The sequence below is a fragment of the Cololabis saira genome, unplaced genomic scaffold (genome assembly GCF_033807715.1).
Source record: "Cololabis saira isolate AMF1-May2022 unplaced genomic scaffold, fColSai1.1 scf188, whole genome shotgun sequence".
In the NCBI taxonomy this organism is placed as follows: Eukaryota; Metazoa; Chordata; class Actinopteri; order Beloniformes; family Belonidae; genus Cololabis; species Cololabis saira.
Genome location: NW_026906352.1, coordinates 2,989 through 24,841, shown reverse-complemented (window position 1 = coordinate 24,841; position 21,853 = coordinate 2,989). Strand labels below are relative to the sequence as shown.

The window sequence follows — 21,853 nt, the reverse complement described above, 5'->3', positions numbered from 1 at the left end:
ATGTCACCAAAACCTTCATGTCACCAAATATGTCATGACACCAAAACCTTCATGACACCAAAACCTTCATGTCACCAAAACCTTCATGACACCAAAACCTTCATGTCACCAAAACCTTCATGTCACCAAATATTTCATGACACCAAATCCTTCATGTCACCAAAACCTTCATGACACCAAAACCTTCATGTCACCAAATATTTCATGACACCAAAACCTTCATGTCACCAAAAACTTCATGTCACCAAATATTTCATGTCACCAAAAACTTCATGTCACCAAATATTTCATGACACCAAAACCTTCATGTCACCAAAACCTTCATGACACCAAAACCTTCATGTCACCAAAACCTTCATGACACCAAAACCTTCATGTCACCAAAACCTTCATGACACCAAATATTTCATGTCACCAAAACCTTCATGTCACCAAATATTTCATGACACCAAAACCTTCATGACACCAAATATTTCATGTCACCAAAACCTTCATGTCACCAAATATTTCATGACACCAAAACCTTCATGACACCAAAACCTTCCTGTCACCAAATATTTCATGACACCAAAACCTTCATGACACCAAAACCTTCATGTCACCAAAACCTTCATGTCACCAAAACCTTCATGTCACCAAATATTTCATGACACCAAAACCTTCATGACACCAAAACCTTCATGTCACCAAAACCTTCATGTCACCAAAACCTTCATGACACCAAAACCTTCATGACACCAAAACCTTCATGACACCAAAACCTTCATGTCACCAAATATTTCATGACACCAAAACCTTCATGACACCAAAACCTTCATGTCACCAAAACCTTCATGTCACCAAAACCTTCATGACACCAAAACCTTCATGACACCAAAACCTTCATGACACCAAAACCTTCATGTCACCAAAACCTTCATGACACCAAAACCTTCATGTCACCAAATATTTCATGACACCAAAACCTTCATGACACCAAAACCTTCATGTCACCAAAACCTTCATGACACCAAAACCTTCACCAAAACCTTCATGTCACCAAAACCTTCATGTCACCAAAACCTTCATGACACCAAAACCTTCACCAAAACCTTCATGACACCAAAACCTTCACCAAAACCTTCATGACACCAAAACCTTCACCAAAACCTTCATGTCACCAAATATTTCATGACACCAAAACCTTCATGTCACCAAATATTTCATGACACCAAAACCTTCATGTCACCAAAACCTTCATGTCACCAAATATTTCATGACACCAAAACCTTCATGTCACCAAAACCTTCATGTCACCAAAACCTTCATGTCACCAAATATTTCATGTCACCAAAACCTTCATGTCACCAAAACCTTCATGACACCAAAACCTTCATGACACCAAAACCTTCATGACACCAAAACCTTCATGTAACCAAATATTTCATGACACCAAAACCTTCATGACACCAAATATTTCATGACACCAAAACCTTCATGACACCAAATATTTCATGACACCAAAACCTTCATGTCACCAAATATTTCATGACACCAAAACCTTCATGACACCAAATATTTCATGACACCAAAACCTTCATGACACCAAAACCTTCATGGCACCAAAACCTTCATGTCACCAAAACCTTCATGACACCAAAACCTTCATGTCACCAAATATTTCATGACACCAAAACCTTCCTGTCACCAAATATTTCATGACACCAAAACCTTCATGTCACCAAAACCTTCATGACACCAAAACCTTCATGTCACCAAATATTTCATGACACCAAAACCTTCATGACACCAAAACCTTCATGTCACCAAATATTTCATGACACCAAAACCTTCATGTCACCAAAACCTTCATGACACCAAAACCTTCATGACACCAAAACCTTCATGTCACCAAAACCTTCATGTCACCAAAACCTTCATGTCACCAAATATTTCATGACACCAAAACCTTCATGTCACCAAAACCTTCATGTCACCAAAACCTTCATGTCACCAAATATTTCATGACACCAAAACCTTCATGTCACCAAAACCTTCATGTCACCAAAACCTTCATGACACCAAAACCTTCATGTCACCAAAACCTTCATGTCACCAAAACCTTCATGTCACCAAATATTTCATGACACCAAAACCTTCATGACACCAAAACCTTCATGTCACCAAAACCTTCACGTCACCAAAACCTTCATGTAACCAAATATTTCATGACACCAAAACCTTCATGTCACCAAAACCTTCATGACACCAAAACCTTCATGTCACCAAAACCTTCATGTCACCAAAACCTTCATGACACCAAAACCTTCATGACACCAAAACCTTCATGACACCAAAACCTTCATGTCACCAAATATTTCATGACACCAAAACCATCATGTCACCAAAACCTTCATGTCACCAAATATGTCATGACACCAAAACCTTCATGACACCAAAACCTTCATGTCACCAAAACCTTCATGACACCAAAACCTTCATGTCACCAAAACCTTCATGTCACCAAATATTTCATGACACCAAATCCTTCATGTCACCAAAACCTTCATGACACCAAAACCTTCATGTCACCAAATATTTCATGACACCAAAACCTTCATGTCACCAAAAACTTCATGTCACCAAATATTTCATGTCACCAAAAACTTCATGTCACCAAATATTTCATGTCACCAAAACCTTCATGTCACCAAATATTTCATGTCACCAAAACCTTCATGTCACCAAATATTTCATGACACCAAAACCTTCATGACACCAAAACCTTCATGACACCAAATATTTCATGTCACCAAAACCTTCATGTCACCAAAACCTTCATGTCACCAAAACCTTCATGTCACCAAAACCTTCATGACACCAAAACCTTCATGACACCAAAACCTTCATGACACCAAATATTTCATGACACCAAAACCTTCATGACACCAAATATTTCATGTCACCAAAACCTTCATGTCACCAAATATTTCATGACACCAAAACCTTCATGACACCAAATATTTCATGACACCAAAACCTTCCTGTCACCAAATATTTCATGACACCAAAACCTTCATGTCACCAAAACCTTCATGTCACCAAAACCTTCATGACACCAAAACCTTCATGACACCAAAACCTTCATGACACCAAATATTTCATGACACCAAAACCTTCATGACACCAAATATTTCATGTCACCAAAACCTTCATGTCACCAAATATTTCATGACACCAAAACCTTCATGACACCAAAACCTTCATGACACCAAAACCTTCATGTCACCAAAACCTTCATGTCACCAAATATTTCATGACACCAAAACCTTCATGTCACCAAACCATGTCACCAAATATTTCATGACACCAAAACCTTCATGTCACCAAAACCTCCATGTCACCAAAACCTTCATGTCACCAAAACCTTCATGTCACCAAAACCTTCATGACACCAAATATTTCATGACACCAAAACCTTCATGACACCAAATATTTCATGTCACCAAAACCTTCATGTCACCAAATATTTCATGACACCAAAACCTTCATGACACCAAAACCTTCATGACACCAAAACCTTCCTGTCACCAAAACCTTCATGACACCAAAACCTTCATGACACCAAAACCTTCATGTCACCAAATATTTCATGACACCAAAACCTTCATGACACCAAAACCTTCATGACACCAAAACCTTCCTGTCACCAAAACCTTCATGACACCAAAACCTTCATGACACCAAAACCTTCATGTCACCAAATATTTCATGACACCAAAACCTTCATGACACCAAAACCTTCATGTCACCAAAACCTTCATGTCACCAAAACCTTCATGACACCAAAACCTTCATGTCACCAAATATTTCATGACACCAAAACCTTCATGTCACCAAAACCTTCATGACACCAAAACCTTCATGTCACCAAAACCTTCATGACACCAAAACCTTCATGTCACCAAATATTTCATGACACCAAAACCTTCATGTCACCAAATATTTCATGACACCAAAACCTTCATGACACCAAAACCTTCATGACACCAAAACCTTCATGTCACCAAAACCTTCATGACACCAAAACCTTCATGTCACCAAAACCTTCATGACACCAAAACCTTCATGACACCAAAACCTTCATGTCACCAAAACCTTCATGACACCAAAACCTTCATGTCACCAAAACCTTCATGTCACCAAAACCTTCATGACACCAAAACCTTCACCAAAACCTTCATGACACCAAAACCTTCACCAAAACCTTCATGACACCAAAACCTTCATGTCACCAAATATTTCATGACACAAAAACCTTCATGTCACCAAATATTTCATGACACCAAAACCTTCATGTCACCAAATATTTCATGACACCAAAACCTTCATGTCACCAAAACCTTCATGACACCAAAACCTTCATGTCACCAAAACCTTCATGACACCAAAACCTTCATGTCACCAAAACCTTCATGACACCAAAACCTTCATGTCACCAAAACCTTCATGTCACCAAAACCTTCATGACACCAAAACCTTCATGTCACCAAATATTTCATGACACCAAAACCTTCATGACACCAAATATTTCATGACACCAAAACCTTCATGTCACCAAAACCTTCATGTCACCAAAACCTTCATGTCACCAAAACCTTCATGACACCAAAACCTTCATGTCACCAAATATTTCATGACACCAAAACCTTCATGACACCAAATATTTCATGACACCAAAACCTTCATGACACCAAATATTTCATGTCACCAAAACCTTCATGTCACCAAATATTTCATGACACCAAAACCTTCATGACACCAAATATTTCATGACACCAAAACCTTCCTGTCACCAAATATTTCATGACACCAAAACCTTCATGACACCAAAACCTTCATGACACCAAAACCTTCATGTCACCAAATATTTCATGACACCAAAACCTTCATGTCACCAAAACCTTCATGACACCAAAACCTTCATGTCACCAAATATTTCATGACACCAAAACCTTCCTGTCACCAAATATTTCATGACACCAAAACCTTCATGACACCAAAACCTTCATGACACCAAAACCTTCATGTCACCAAAACCTTCATGACACCAAAACCTTCATGTCACCAAAACCTTCATGACACCAAAACCTTCATGTCACCAAATATTTCATGACACCAAAACCTTCATGACACCAAAACCTTCATGTCACCAAAACCTTCATGTCACCAAAACCTTCATGTCACCAAAACCTTCATGTCACCAAAACCTTCATGACACCAAAACCTTCATGTCACCAAAACCTTCATGTCACCAAATATTTCATGACACCAAAACCTTCATGACACCAAAACCTTCATGACACCAAATATTTCATGACACCAAAACCTTCATGACACCAAAACCTTCATGACACCAAAACCTTCATGTCACCAAAACCTTCATGACACCAAAACCTTCATGTCACCAAATATTTCATGACACCAAATATTTCATGACACCAAATATCTCATGTCACCAAAACCTTCATGTCACCAAAACCTTCATGACACCAAAACCTTCATGTCACCAAATATTTCATGACACCAAAACCTTCATGACACCAAAACCTTCATGACACCAAAACCTTCATGACACCAAAACCTTCATGACACCAAAACCTTCATGACACCAAAACCTTCATGTCACCAAAACCTTCATGTCACCAAAACCTTGATGACACCAAAACCTTCATGTCACCAAATATTTCATGACACCAAAACCTTCATGTCACCAAATATTTCATGACACCAAATATTTCATGACACCAAATATCTCATGTCACCAAAACCTTCATGTCACCAAAACCTTCATGACACCAAAACCTTCATGTCACCAAATATTTCATGACACCAAAACCTTCATGACACCAAAACCTTCATGACACCAAAACCTTCATGTCACCAAAACCTTGATGACACCAAAACCTTCATGACACCAAAACCTTCATGACACCAAAACCTTCATGTCACCAAATATTTCATGACACCAAAACCTTCATGACACCAAAACCTTCATGTCACCAAATATTTCATGACACCAAAACCTTCATGTCACCAAAACCTTCATGACACCAAAACCTTCATGTCACCAAATATTTCATGACACCAAAACCTTCATGACACCAAAACCTTCATGACACCAAAACCTTCATGACACCAAAACCTTCATGTCACCAAAACCTTCATGACACCAAAACCTTCATGTCACCAAATATTTCATGACACCAAAACCTTCATGACACCAAAACCTTCATGACACCAAAACCTTCATGACACCAAAACCTTCATGTCACCAAAACCTTCATGACACCAAAACCTTCATGTCACCAAATATTTCATGACACCAAAACCTTCATGTCACCAAAACCTTGATGACACCAAAACCTTCATGACACCAAAACCTTCATGTCACCAAAACCTTCATGTCACCAAATATTTCATAACACCAAAACCTTCATGACACCAAAACCTTCATGTCACCAAAACCTTCATGACACCAAAACCTTCATGACACCAAATATTTCATGACACCAAAACCTTCATGACACCAAATATTTCATGTCACCAAAACCTTCATGTCACCAAATATTTCATGTCACCAAATATTTCATGACACCAAAACCTTCATGACACCAAAACCTTCATGTCACCAAATATTTCATGACACCAAATATTTCATGACACCAAATATTTCATGTCACCAAATATTTCATGACACCAAAACCTTCATGACACCAAAACCTTAATGTCACCAAATATTTCATGACACCAAAACCTTCATGACACCAAAACCTTCATGTCACCAAAACCTTCATGACACCAAAACCTTCATGACACCAAAACCTTCATGACACCAAAACCTTCATGTCACCAAAACCTTCATGACACCAAAACCTTCATGACACCAAAACCTTCATGACACCAAAACCTTCATGACACCAAATATTTCATGTCACCAAAACCTTCATGTCACCAAATATTTCATGTCACCAAATATTTCATGACACCAAAACCTTCATGTCACCAAATATTTCATGACACCAAAACCTTCATGACACCAAAACCTTCATGTCACCAAATATTTCATGACACCAAATATTTCATGACACCAAATATTTCATGACACCAAAACCTTCATGACACCAAAACCTTCATGACACCAAATATTTCATGTCACCAAAACCTTCATGTCACCAAATATTTCATGTCACCAAATATTTCATGACACCAAAACCTTCATGTCACCAAATATTTCATGACACCAAAACCTTCATGTCACCAAAACCTTCATGTCACCAAAACCTTCATGTCACCAAAACCTTCATGTCACCAAAACCTTCATGTCACCAAAACCTTCATGTCACCAAAACCTTCATGACACCAAATATTTCATGTCACCAAATATTTCATGACACCAAAACCTTCATGACACCAAATATTTCATGTCACCAAAACCTTCATGACACCAAAACCTTCATGTCACCAAAACCTTCATGACACCAAAACCTTCATGACACCAAATATTTCATGACACCAAAACCTTCATGACACCAAATATTTCATGTCACCAAATATTTCATGACACCAAAACCTTCATGACACCAAAACCTTCATGTCACCAAATATTTCATGACACCAAAACCTTCATGACACCAAAACCTTCATGTCACCAAATATTTCATGACACCAAAACCTTCATGACACCAAAACCTTCATGTCACCAAATATTTCATGACACCAAATATTTCATGACACCAAAACCTTCATGACACCAAAACCTTCATGTCACCAAATATTTCATGACACCAAAACCTTCATGACACCAAAACCTTCATGTCACCAAATATTTCATGACACCAAAACCTTCATGACACCAAAACCTTCATGTCACCAAAACCTTCATGACACCAAAACCTTCATGACACCAAAACCTTCATGACACCAAAACCTTCATGACACCAAAACCTTCATGTCACCAAATATTTCATGACACCAAAACGTTCATGACACCAAAACCTTCATGTCACCAAAACCTTCATGACACCAAAACCTTCATGACACCTAAACCTTCATGTCACCAAAACCTTCATGACACCAAAACCTTCATGACACCAAAACCTTCATGACACCAAATATTTCATGTCACCAAAACCTTCATGTCACCAAATATTTCATGACACCAAATATTTCATGACACCAAATATTTCATGACACCAAAACCTTCATGACACCAAAACCTTCATGACACCAAAACCTTCATGACACCAAAACCTTCATGTCACCAAAACCTTCATGACACCAAAACCTTCATGTCACCAAATATTTCATGTCACCAAATATTTCATGACACCAAAACCTTCATGTCACCAAATATTTCATGACACCAAAACCTTCATGACACCAAAACCTTCATGTCACCAAAACCTTCATGTCACCAAAACCTTCATGTCACCAAATATTTCATGTCACCAAATATTTCATGACACCAAAACCTTCATGTCACCAAATATTTCATGACACCAAAACCTTCATGACACCAAAACCTTCATGTCACCAAAACCTTCATGACACCAAATATTTCATGACATATTTTTTTCCTCTTTTTCTCTTTTCTTTTTCTCTGATCTCTGCTTCTGGTTCTGGTTCTGGTTGTGTTCATTTTTATTGGACGAGATTGGATTTCAGACGCGTCGGAGCTGGTACATAAGCCGCCTCTCTTGCAGTGCTCGGTTTCCGCCACGGCACGGCGACAGTCTGCGGCCTGGCTGGGACTGCAGGCTTCCCAGACGGCCGGGGACGGGGGTGATGTGTGAAAATTACGGAGCCCCCGAGTGGCCACTGGAGGAAAAAAAAAATAAAGAACGCTAACTCGTGCCCTCGATATCCTAAATCGAGGGAACGAAATAATTATTTCGAGGGAACGAATTAAGTATTTTGTTCCCTCGAAATAATTATTTCGTTCCCTCGATTTAGGATATCGAGCGAACGAATTAAGTATTTCGTTCCCTCGAAATAATCATATTAGAAATCGAAATACAATTTCGTGATTAAAGTCTAAATCTCTGGCCCATCAAAGCCAGTGAGGAGAGACGGACATGCAGCTGTTTTTTAATAGATCCATGCAGCAGCAGCAGCATCAGCAGCAGCAGCAGCAGCAGCAGCAGCAGCAGCAGCAGCAGCAGCAGCAGCAGCAGCAGCAGCAGCAGCAGCAGCAGCAGCAGCAGCATCAGCAGCAGCAGCAGCAGCAGCAGCAGCAGCAGCAGCAGCAGCAGCAGCAGCAGCAGCAGCAGCAGCAGCAGCAGCAGCAGCAGCTGTGGAAGGTACGTTTCTGAAGTTATGCAACTATATTCCTATGTGTGATAAGTGTTTTAAATAAATATCTTAAAGCCCATTCTTGTATTCTGAACCTTGTTACCAACCTAACATAAAGCATATGAGGCTAACGTTGGCTAAAACGGTGAAATGCTATTTTTAATGTTACTGTTTACAACTATTTCCAGGGTTAGTGGGGATGTAAAGCCTCTCAAAACCAACATGAAATAACGTGCAAATCTTCCCTCAGAGCAGTGTTGTTTTGTTGTAACAATTTTGTTGCTAAATGATCAAAACGAGACATAAAGCACCCGTTTCATTCATTTAGGGGCCGTCTATGTGCTGGAGTTAACAGTGGCTGCAACGCTCTGACATCCACGTTGACATTATACAGCAATCTTACAGTAAGTATCAAGAAGTTCTTGTATTTCAGGCTTGTGAAGCTAAAGTTAATATTATTTACTTTATTAAGTCTTATTCTAGCCTACGTTTGACAAGAAACACGTTCTTATATCACATCACTAGCTTTTACTGTTTGCAGTCAGAGTTTAATACTGTGCTTAATGTGTTTACAATATGTAAATGTGATGCTTTTGAGGAACTATTTTAAATAAGGCATACTGTTGCTGAAAAGGAATGACACTTAAAACTGTTTACAACTTCTCCCAGCTCTCTTCTAACATAATCTGTTTATCAATACAAACTACTCCATTTTTTCATTATACTGTACTATACTATACTGATGATTATCAATTTAAAAACTAATTTTGATAATCATTTTATGAAAGCACCAATTATCATCCCGACAATATTGTTAAAATAAAGGTGTTTGGTCAAGAGGTATTTTGCTCATATACTGTATAATTGACTAAATGAATTATGTAACCTCATGTGACTCTTTTAAAGGACTACAATCCACCAGAACATCGTTCCTTGGACTGGGCAAAAATGTCAATCACCGTGATAAATTTCCTACGAGATCGCGGGGTCCCAGAGGAAGCTCTCACACTAATGGAAGAGCAAAAGGTATGTTGTGGCAACTGAGATGCAGAAGTCTCTGTTGAACCTGATGACCTTTTGGAGGTCCTCAACAACTACGAATGCAGAAGAAGAGCCTCAGCAGACGCCCTTCCAGGAATTCTGGAAGAGATTTCCCACAAAGAACTTGTGCAAAAGCCAAAGTTTGTAATTGATTGTTGGAGGGACATCACAAAATCACAGATGAGTCTGAATTATGAAAAGCTGACCAAGATGTACACCGACCTCAAACCAACAACTAAGAAGGTGTCAAGGCTGTTGAAGTTCCCAGCAGATATGACGGCAAAGCAAAAAGAGGTCGAACATCATCTCAGACGGTATATTAGGGAACTGGATGAAGCAAAACTTGGTAAATTTCTAAGATTCTGCACAGGATCCGATTTGATTCTGTCACAGTATAACTGTTGAGTTCACAGTGATGTCTGATTTCACAAGACGTCCAATTGGACGAACATGTGGAATGTTCCTAGAGCTACCTGACTGCTACGAAAATATCCCAGACTTTCGTGCTGAATTCGATGAAATTCTTGACAGCAACGTCTGGGTGATGGACATTGTGTAACAAAATATGCAGCCCCTCAACCGTGATTGTGGCCATACTGCTTCCAAGCCATCATTTCTAAAATGATGCAAAAGGCTTGCTTGATGCACAAAAAACTTCAGAAATATACAGGACTGTCTCAGAAAATTAGAATATTGTGATGAAGTTCTTTATTTTCTGTAATGCAATTTAAAAAAAAAAAAAAAAAAATGTCATACATTCTGGATTCATTACAAATCAACTGAAATATTGCAAGCCTTTTATTATTTTAATATTGCTTATTATGGTTTACAGTTTAAGATTCCCAGAATATTCTAATTTTTTGAGATAGGATATTTTAGTTTTCTTAAGCTGTAAACCTGATCAGCAATATTAAAATAATAAAAGGCTTACAATATTTCAGTTGATTTGTAATGAATCCAGAATGTATGACATTTTTGCTTTTGTAATTGCATTACAGAAAATCACAATATTCTAATTTTCTGAGACCGTCCTGTATCATTGATATAACAGCATGTTTAGTCGTGTTGTAACAGACACTCATTTCGTTCGTTTGGTCCAAAGTCTTACTTATTTGACAAAAAAAACTACTTACTACTGTTTACAACTTACTTATTTTGAAAGTTTTGATGGGTGCAGTTTATCTTCAGGTCTCCTGTATTTGTACAGTAACCAAGAGCCCTATAAATGTATTCCCATGGAAATACATGTTCCACATTATATGTTTCTTCATATGTTCACAGTTGTGCAATTTGCAATTACTACAAAAATGCTAGTTTTGTACCTTAAAAATGCCTTTTGTAGTTGCAGTTCTCAAGTGCAGTCATGCCATACTTTTTTTTTTAACTACAGAAGGGATCTGCAAGTGGTTTTAAATGCTTTAATTTTTCAATTTGAAAATGTTCTTTTTTGTGATTTTACACAAATGTCTCTTTTTAATGTATCAAACCACCGCAGTCATGTGTTGCAGGTCAACTATGTTTGTTTGAGCCAAATGAGGCACAAAAGGTGGTGGGAAGTTTACTACAAGTTTACTAATGTAGCCAAAAAAATATGTAATTGTTATGTGAGGGCTATATGGGTTCCGTTTTTCATAATTTGTTAATAAAAGACAAGTTACACTAATATCTTGTATGGTCTTTCTGAACTATTCATTAAGTCAAAGGGGGGGACTGAGGATGTAGTGTGGGGAGTGGAGTTCACAGCTGTTCATTTTTTGAGTTTTAAATTAAGTTTGGTGATGGCGTGAGTTATAAAATAATTTTTCAGTCTGTTAGATCTGGTACTGGGCAATCTGAATCTCCTGCCAGAGGGTAAAAGTTCAAACTGGGCATGGAGAGGATGGTCAGGACACTGTAGGATGTCCTGAGCCTTGGATGTTACCCTCCTGCCAAAGACAGTGGTCAAGTCAGGGAGGGCAACACCAATAATTTTGCTGGCAACTTTAACAATATGTTCCAGCCTCTTTTTCTCCTAGTGAGAGGCTACCAAACCAGGAGATAATGTTACCAAACCAGGAGATAATGTTACCAAACCAGGAGATAATGTTACCAAACCAGGAGATAATGTTACCAAACCAGGAGATAATGTTACCAAACCAGGAGATAATGGCGAACGTCAGGACAACTTCAATCAAAGAGTGGTAGAACATGATCATTAATTTCTTACACTCCGAACCGGTTAAGCATCCGGAGAAAGTGCAAGCGCTGTTGTGATTTTTTTTATACAGCATGTTTATTCAATTGTTATCAGTTATCAGATTGATACTATTACATAACATTTGTCACTGCAACAAAGGTAATTCCGGGACAACTTACACAAATTCAGGTTGGTAATAAGTCGGACTTTGTCTCAACCAAGGATTTAATGCGGTCAGAAATGTTCAAAGAGGGCAATACAGAGTCAGATTGAGGGTACTGTGGTATAGGAATAAGATCTCAGAAGTGAAATCCTATAAACATCAACTATTCTTATTTACAGCTGTTGTATTCACTGCTCTCCTTCAGCACAAAAACTGGTTACTGGTACACGCGACATGCCATTCAAACCAAATGCATGGGTCCATCTCACATGCCGCAAGGAGGCTAATAGGAGTGTCTCAGAAAATTAGAATATTGTGATAAAGTTCTTTATTTTCTGTAATGCAATTTAAAAAAAAAAAAAAAAAAAAAAAAAAAAATGTCATACATTCTGGATTCCTTACAAATCAACTGAAATATTGCAAGCCTTTTATTATTTTAATATTGCTGATTATGGTTTACAGTTTGATTAAGATTCCCAGAATATTCACATTTTTTGAGATGGGATATTTGAGTTTTCTTAAGCTGTAAACCATGATCAGCAATATTAAAATAATAAAAGTCTTGCAATATTTCCGTTGATTTGTAATGAATCCAGAATGTATGACATTTTTGCATTACAGAAAATAAAAGGACTTTATCACAATATTCTAATTTTCTGAGACAGTCCTGTATTGTACAGTACAAATGATTCTTCTTTGTGCAGAGAGAATTGTCCACCCTCAGACACTTTGCAGTATTTCAGTTCTTAATAAGGTGTACAGTTCAGCAGCGGAAAATGCATCTGTAGGAGGATCCCATCCCCTTTCCTGCATCAGAAGACAGCAGAGATCAAATACAGTTTCATCACATGTATATTGGCTTTTGGGGGTGCACTCCTCCCTACAAAGGGCCAATTCATTCATGTGTATGGGCTTGAGATTGTCCTCTGCGCCGAACATGCCTGGAAGTGTGTACATCAAAATCCGCCGACCTCCAATCACACCATCAGCTGCCTTTGCTCTTATCTTGTGTGAATTCCAGGTTCTCACGACTTCGTCAAGTTCATCCTGCATAAAAACAAAATATTAGACACAAGCTGAAGTTTAATTCATCATACATACAATAGGCTACTGTACATAGAAATAGGCTATACATACAAGTATAAATGAAATACATGTTTTTGTTGTTGTAGGAATGCCAATATGTCAGTTCATTTATAGGCTATTTAGTTTGCTAATTGTTGGATAGTCTTAACAACCCTCACCGTGAGCAGTAGCCTACACCAGTGCACTTAAAACACTGTGTGTGTGTGTGTGTGTGTGTGTGTGTGTGTGTGTGTGTTGTTCTTACACCACACTGCGAAAATCAAACTCTATAAGTAAAGTAAAGCAAAGAGAAAAATCATGTTATCCCATTTTTTCCTATTAAACTTTCTCTAAATCGGTACAGGTGAATGAAGGAGAGAATGACAGGGGTACCGACATAATGATTTTGCAGGCCTACCTGAACAAGGTTTAGGAAGCAGAATTGGATCAGGCTCCTATCCAAGAAATCACCAGAGAAGTAGCCGTCATCTTAGAGGGTTTGGAAAACGTTGATCCAAAACTGTGCACTTTGTTTCCTCAGGATCCCCCACCACGATTCAATCCGCTGGTTTGTGGTGCTGCGTCCATAGATGAAACTTCGGACTCCGGCAAAAGAATCTGTGTGGTTGCTGCGCAAAAACACAAGCATGGAAATTTATCACGGTGATTGACATTTTTGCCCAGTCCAAGGAACGATGTTCTGGTGGATTGTAGTCCTTTAAAAGAGTCACATGAGGTTACATAATTCATTTAGTCAATTATACAGTATATGAGCAAAATACCTCTTGACCAAACACCTTTATTTTAACAATATTGTCGGGATGTTAATTGGTGCTTTCATAAAATGATTATCAAAATTAGTTTTTAAATTGATAATCATCAGTATAGTATAGTACAGTATAATGAAAAAATGGAGTAGTTTGTATTGATAAACAGATTATGTTAGAAGAGAGCTGGGAGAAGTTGTAAACAGTTTTAAGTGTCATTCCTTTTCAGCAACAGTATGCCTTATTTAAAATAGTTCCTCAAAAGCATCACATTTACATATTGTAAACACATTAAGCACAGTATTAAACTCTGACTGCAAACAGTAAAAGCTAGTGATGTGATATAAGAACGTGTTTCTTGTCAAACGTAGGCTAGAATAAGACTTAATAAAGTAAATAATATTAACTTTAGCTTCACAAGCCTGAAATACAAGAACTTCTTGATACTTACTGTAAGATTGCTGTATAATGTCAACGTGGATGTCAGAGCGTTGCAGCCACTGTTAACTCCAGCACATAGACGGCCCCTAAATGAATGAAACGGGTGCTTTATGTCTCGTTTTGATCATTTAGCAACAAAATTGTTACAACAAAACAACACTGCTCTGAGGGAAGATTTGCACGTTATTTCATGTTGGTTTTGAGAGGCTTTACATCCCCACTAACCCTGGAAATAGTTGTAAACAGTAACATTAAAAATAGCATTTCACCGTTTTAGCCAACGTTAGCCTCATATGCTTTATGTTAGGTTGGTAACAAGGTTCAGAATACAAGAATGGGCTTTAAGATATTTATTTAAAACACTTATCACACATAGGAATATAGTTGCATAACTTCAGAAACGTACCTTCCACTCCAAGATGTTGTAGCTGGTCCCGGTGCTGCTGCTGCTGCTGCTGCTGATGCTGCTGCTGCTGCTGCTGCTGCTGCTGCTGCTGCTGCTGCTGCTGCTGCTGCTGCTGCTGCTGCTGCTGCTGCTGCTGCTGCTGCTGCTGCTGCTGCTGCTGCTGCTGCTGCTGCTGCTGCTGCTGCTGCTGCTGATGCTGCTGCTGCTGCTGCTGCTGCTGCTGCTGCTGCTGATGCTGCTGCTGCTGCTGCTGCTGCTGCTGCTGCTGCTGCTGCTGCTGCTGCTGCTGCTGCTGCTGCTGCTGCTGCTGCTGCTGCTGCTGCTGCTGCTGCTGCTGCTGCTGCTGCTGCTGCTGCTGCTGCTGCTGATGCTGCTGCTGCTGCATGGATCTATTAAAAAACAGCTGCATGTCCGTCTCTCCTCACTGGCTTTGATGGGCCAGAGATTTAGACTTTAATCACGAAATTGTATTTCGATTTCTAATATGATTATTTCGAGGGAACGAAATACTTAATTCGTTCGCTCGATATCCTAAATCGAGGGAACGAAATAATTATTTCGAGGGAACGAAATACTTAATTCGTTCCCTCGAAATAATTATTTCGTTCCCTCGATTTAGGATATCGAGGGAACGAGTTAGGATATCGAGGGAACGAGTTAGCGTTCTTTATTTTTTTTTCCTCCAGTGGCCACTCGGGGGCTCCGTAATAAACAGTCATTAAACAAATCAAAGGGAAATAAACCTTCATGCCCGAAAAGGAGGAAGTAAAAAACTTATGAGGTCCTAACGCTTGTTTCTTTTTCAATTTGGCTTGAATACAAAATAAAAATAAATATAAATAAATATAACAGCAAGCTTTACTTTCTCAAAAAATATACCTGTTATTACATTATAAAAATATTACAGCACTTCATTACAATATTACACCTGAGCATTCTAAATATTATTATAATAAATGATAAACCAGAGCAATTATAAATAATATACATATATAATATATAATGTATATATATATATATATATATATACACAACATATATATATATATATATATATATACACAACATATATATGTTGTATATGTATATTATTTATAATTGCTCTGGTTTATCATTTATTATAATAATAATAATATATATATATATATATATATATATATATATATAGATAGATAGATAGATAGATAGATAGATAGATAGATAGATAGATAGATAGATAGATAGATAGATAGATAGATAGACTTTATTAATAGACTCAGGGTCCATTTAAACAAGACGAACACACATACAAATTTTAAAAAAGACAATCATACCAGTGTTTCCACATTGCTGATTGATATCTCACAGCACTCAGTCCAGGATTGGTCAACAGCATTAAAACAGAGTTTTGTGTGTCATTCAGTCGACAAATGAATCTATACATTAGTTTTCTCAACAGAGCATGAAAAGTGTTTATACGCATTTGGCAAAATAACTCACTCGCACTAACCACCTGGGTTTTCCCAACAAAATACGGAGGCAATCATTATAGACGAATCCGGCGACCGGTTTGTGTGCGCCGCCATCTTGCGGCGGCGCCATTGCTGCGGTGGCAGGTGTCAATCTGCCACCGCAGCGCAGTTATTGTAACCTGACGCTCTACAGCATCATTATAGCTGGATTGATGATGTTAGACAGTGGCCTTCCATAAATAATGAAGGTATCTTAAATTAATGCTGATGTTAATTTATAAATAATGATTTGTTTGAGCGATAAGCAGGAAAGAATAGAGTAATAGGGAGATAAGGGAGTGTATGATTAAACACTGTAATATAGCTCTCTCCACCTCCTCTCCTTACGAGGCATGTCTGCACAATTAAATATTACCTGTGTATGTTTTGTTTAATTTTAGGTATCCAAGAATATTTTATTGATCGCCTGGCGTCCGATGACGAAAAAAAACGCAATTACAGGTCTCTAATTGAAGGGCAGAACTATCTCAGCTCCGGTTGATACAGAATACATACATACATAACCCCAATCTGCAGATAAAACTAGTTTGTTGAGGAAAAATATTAACTCTATTTGTAGCTGCAGAAGAAAAAAATAATCTCACGAGGAAAACAAAAATATTGCTCATGTCTCGGAGCCTCTTCAGCATAAAAAAAAAAGAAAAGAGAAGTAAGAGTAATAAAAAAGATGTACTGTATGTTGTACTATTATACTAATTTATTGAAACACATGGCGAGTCAAACATCTACCAAAGCAGCTGTCAAACACTAAACAAGGTAGTAAGACGTGGGTTGTGCAGAACTGCGGCAGTAAATCCTCATCGGAGCTCCACTAGTAGTGATTTCATATGGATCAAACCGTTAATAATCATTATTTTCTCCATATACCGCTCCCTGGCTTCCTTGTTTAAGGTATCCAGGTAAATTCCAGTTCCTTTCCAGCAGTTTAACATCTTTTTTTGCGTTCCGTCTGTTCACTTGGTGAAACAGAAAAGTGGTTTTGACAGTCCGTCCCGTCTTCATTCACTATCAAAACAAATGCACGTGACGGGACAGGAGTTTTCCGATGATACAAATACATTAAGAGAGCCTGGCAGGGAGCGGAGTAATAGATCCATACGTATATATGTCTATGGGCTGGAGCGGAGGAGCGGAGCCGCCACCGCAGTAATGGCGGCCCGCTCGACTTCCGGGTTTCGCCGGATTCGTCTATAGGCAACCTGCAGTTTACGGATGCTTGCCTTTTTAAACTTAACCCACAAGGGGGCAGTGTAGAGTGGGGTACAGTATGCTCTGAAGAGATTCATTTTAACTTCTTCAGAACACCAGGAAAATTTACTTTTCAGCACATTTGCTTGTGTATATAAAACACGCCGTTGCCTATACATATCCTCATCATCACAAAAATCATCAGTGATGATGTGGCCCAAATACTTGACAGTGTGACAAAAAGGTAACACATTCCCTGACAAATAAAATGATGGGAACACCAGTTCCTTATCACCATTGGTTCTAAAAATCATAACAGAGCTTTTTTTAGCATTATAGCTAACATTGAATTCCACCCCATATTCAGAACATATGTTGAGCAGCTCCTGAAACCCAGCACTAGAAGGCGAAATGATTGCCAGATCATCCGCATACATAAGATGATTAATGATAGTATTTCCTATCACACAACCTGTTTTACAGCCTTTCAACTGGTCTGATAGAGCATCCATATACACATTAAATAGGCAGGGGGAAAGTAAGCCACCCTGACGGACTCCATTACTCACCCCAAATGGAGCAGAGACTACATCCCCCCATTTTATTTGCATGCACTGATTGGCATACCAAAAAACCAGAATCCTAAGAATACTGTCAGGCACGCCCCTCTGACTCAATTTTAAAAACAGTTTATGATGGTTTATGCGATCAAATGCCTTGGATGCGTCTATAAACCCAATTAAAACAGAAGAATGATGTCTTCTATATCTATCAGCAATCTCTTTTAAAGCATAAATACAAAGATCAGTGCCATGTTTAGCCTTAAATCCAAACTGGTTATCAGAAGTGTGTACATAAGCAGACACTCTGTTTAATAAAATACTCTCTAAAACTTTGGACAGCACACTGGCTAAAGCAATTGGTCGGTAGTTGTCCATGCTGCCCACCTTGCCAGCTTTATTCTTAATGACAGGGACCAGAGTTACAGATAACATGGAGTCTGGTAGGACTCCATGGGTCATAAAACGAAAGTTACGCCTGTAACTACGGTTCTATGAGTCCCGGATGACCGCCAGGCGGTGCTGTAAGCACTGGATATCTCCCCCTCGCGCATGCGCATGTCGAGTACAATACCAACAATGTCACGTCACCCGTGACCCCTGCATGACCCCCGGAAGGGTATATCTTCCGGCGTCAGCATGGGATCGGCTCCTAGAATCTTCTCGCGAGAGCACGAGGATTCGGAGTGACCGGCAGGCCTGGCGGTCATCCGGGACTCATAGAACCGTAGTTACAGGCGTAACTTTCGTTCTATTTCGTCCCTACTGACCGCCAGGCGGTGCTGTAAGCACTGGATGACGAATACCAACAATGTCACATAGAATCCCGGTCACATACCTCACTGATCAGGGGCAGAAGGACCCGGGAGTAGAACCACGCCCAATGGTTGGGGAGTGGCGACATTGATCCGGTAAAACCTGGAGAACGTGTCTGGCGACGTCCACGAAGTCGCGGTGCAGATGTCCTCCAGAGGCACCCCCTGCAGGGCAGCCAAGAAGCTGCGACGCTTCTGGCCGAGTGGCACCTCACCCCCACTGGTAAGGGGCGGCCACTGGCCCTGTGGGCGCGCTCGACGGTGTCCACCACCCAGTGGGACGGCGCTGTCCAGAAACAGCACGCCCCCTGTTGGGGCCACCATGGCAGAGAACAAGCTGCTCCGACCGTCGCACAGGCGCGGTAGCATAAGCAGCAAGGGCCCGTACGGGGCACAAAGGGCTCGGCCCACTCTCTGCAGGACCTAGGGCAGGAACGCCACGTTCGGCCACAACATAGCCCCTGAGCTGACTGACAGGGCATGTAACTCATCGACTCGCCGATGTCATGGCGAGGAGAAAAGCTATCTCCATAAAGAGCCACTTCAGGCCCACCCGGGCCAAGGGCCCAAAGGGTGGAGAAGAGAGGGCACCTAGCACCATGGGCAGGTCCCACACTGCTCGGGGGTTTATATTCACGTATATGTTCTGGTTCTCTGGAAAGCGTCTAGAGACAACATCTGTTGTATTAGACGCTATATAAATAAAATCGAATGGAACCAAAAACTGGGGCCTTTGGGCCCCTCGGGGGGGGTGGGGGGGGGCGTAGCCTCAGAGCCCCCCTGAGAAAGAGAAACCAGCCGGTGGCACCCCACGGTGGCATTCTCAACCAGGGCATGTTGCGATGAAATGACCGCCACATGCACCCTTAAAGTGGACTGAGCACGGCCACCATCCAGGAGGGACCGAAAGGAACCCCAGGGTCGTGGCCACGGGGCAAAGAACAGGGTCCTCTGCCCCGTCTGCACACCAGGCAGAGAATCTCCCCCACTCGCACTCAACCAGAGGCGGGTGGGAGGCACATGGGCATTCGAGATGCCAGCCCTGACGGGTTCAGGACAGCTTGACACCAATGGGTCGGGCGCCGCAGCGGCCAGACTCAGAGCCAAAAACGACGGGGTCGGGGTGCAAAACCTGAATCCCCGGCTGGAAAAGACGGTCCCTCTGGGGGGCGTCATGTCGTGTCGCAGCAGAGCCTCCGCAGCAGTGGAAACAACGTTTCCCCGGTCGGAAGGGGGCCACCAAGAGGAGCCCGTGAGCCCTCTGGAGGACCCTCTGCAAAGGCGGCTTGCGCCGGGAGAGGAAGTCCGTCACCCGGTTCCTGTCTCCAGGCAGGAACATCGCCCGAAGGCCGGGCAGGCGAGGAGCTGTCCACGCTAGGAGGCCCCGGGACACCTGCAGCAGCTGTGCAGAGTCGGGGCCCCCTCTGGTGGCCGATCAAGGAACAGTGGACACACTGTCTGACTGACCCGGCACGTGCCCCCCCCCACAGGAGTTGCAAAAAAAAAATGTTAGTGTGAAGTGCAGAGCCCAGAGCTCCAGCACGTTGATGCGGCGCGTGCGGACCCGGGAGGACCACTGATGACAGCCTCCCGGCAGGGAGGGGACAGCATCTAAGGGCACACCCCTCAGCCGGAATGTCCCGTCTTTCCAGGGTGCAAGGGTATTGACACACACCTGCGAAACCCTGACCAGCCTGCGCCTGTGCGTCTTGCCATCCAGGCGAGGGCTGCACATTGCAGGGGGCGTAGCGACAGCAGGCCCAAAGGTATAAGAGGGGCAAGGGTTGCCACCACGCACCTGGTGAAAAAATCCTCGGTGACAGGGAGGGTCCGCACAGGAGCACCCTGAACCGACAACGGTGGCCCCGGTAGGCGAACCCCCGGAACCACCGGTGACGTGCCGCGACCGGCACGTGAAACAAGCGCCCTGTAGGTCCACAGTTGCAAACCACTTCCTCCTGACCAACGCAGAGCATCTGCTGTGGTCAAGCCTCCGGAAGGGCAGGACCTTCACGTATTCGTCGAGGTCCCTCAGGGCCAAGATGGGACGACGTCCGTCGTCTCTCTTGCTGACGAGAAAGTAGCTCAAGTAGAACCCCCAGGCCGCGGCGGGGGGTCCACCGGCATGATGGTGCTATGATGGGCCAGAATGTCTGCCGGGTCTCTGACGATGGTCATCTCAACCCGGCTGGAGGTAGGAGGCCGGTGTCGGAACTGCAATACGTACCCCTGGGCTAGGGTGGAAACCACCCGGGCCCCGATGAGCAGGCAGCCCAGTAACTGAGCTGCTGCCGGGAAAAGCAGCCGACGACCGGCCCCGTGGCCCTAGCGTCGTCTCCCCCGGCCTCTGGACGTGCCGGGGGGGCGATGGTCGAGGTCAACACCCA

The 21,853-nt window shown here is 41.3% G+C and overlaps 1 long non-coding RNA gene across 2 annotated transcripts; it reads right to left on the bottom strand.

The window, feature by feature from the left end:
- Nucleotides 1-13,281: 13,281 nt before the first annotated feature.
- Nucleotides 13,282-15,484, bottom strand: LOC133439685 (uncharacterized). Of its 2 annotated transcripts, XR_009782176.1 has the most exons (4): nt 15,393-15,484; nt 14,997-15,072; nt 14,197-14,407; nt 13,282-13,760 (listed from the first exon to the last, which is right to left on the bottom strand). It is a non-coding gene; the product is annotated as an uncharacterized LOC133439685 (long non-coding RNA). The 2 variants fall into 2 exon arrangements; XR_009782175.1 differs by having other exon boundaries at nt 14,997-15,439.
- Between the last annotated feature and the right edge of the window lie 6,369 nt (nt 15,485-21,853).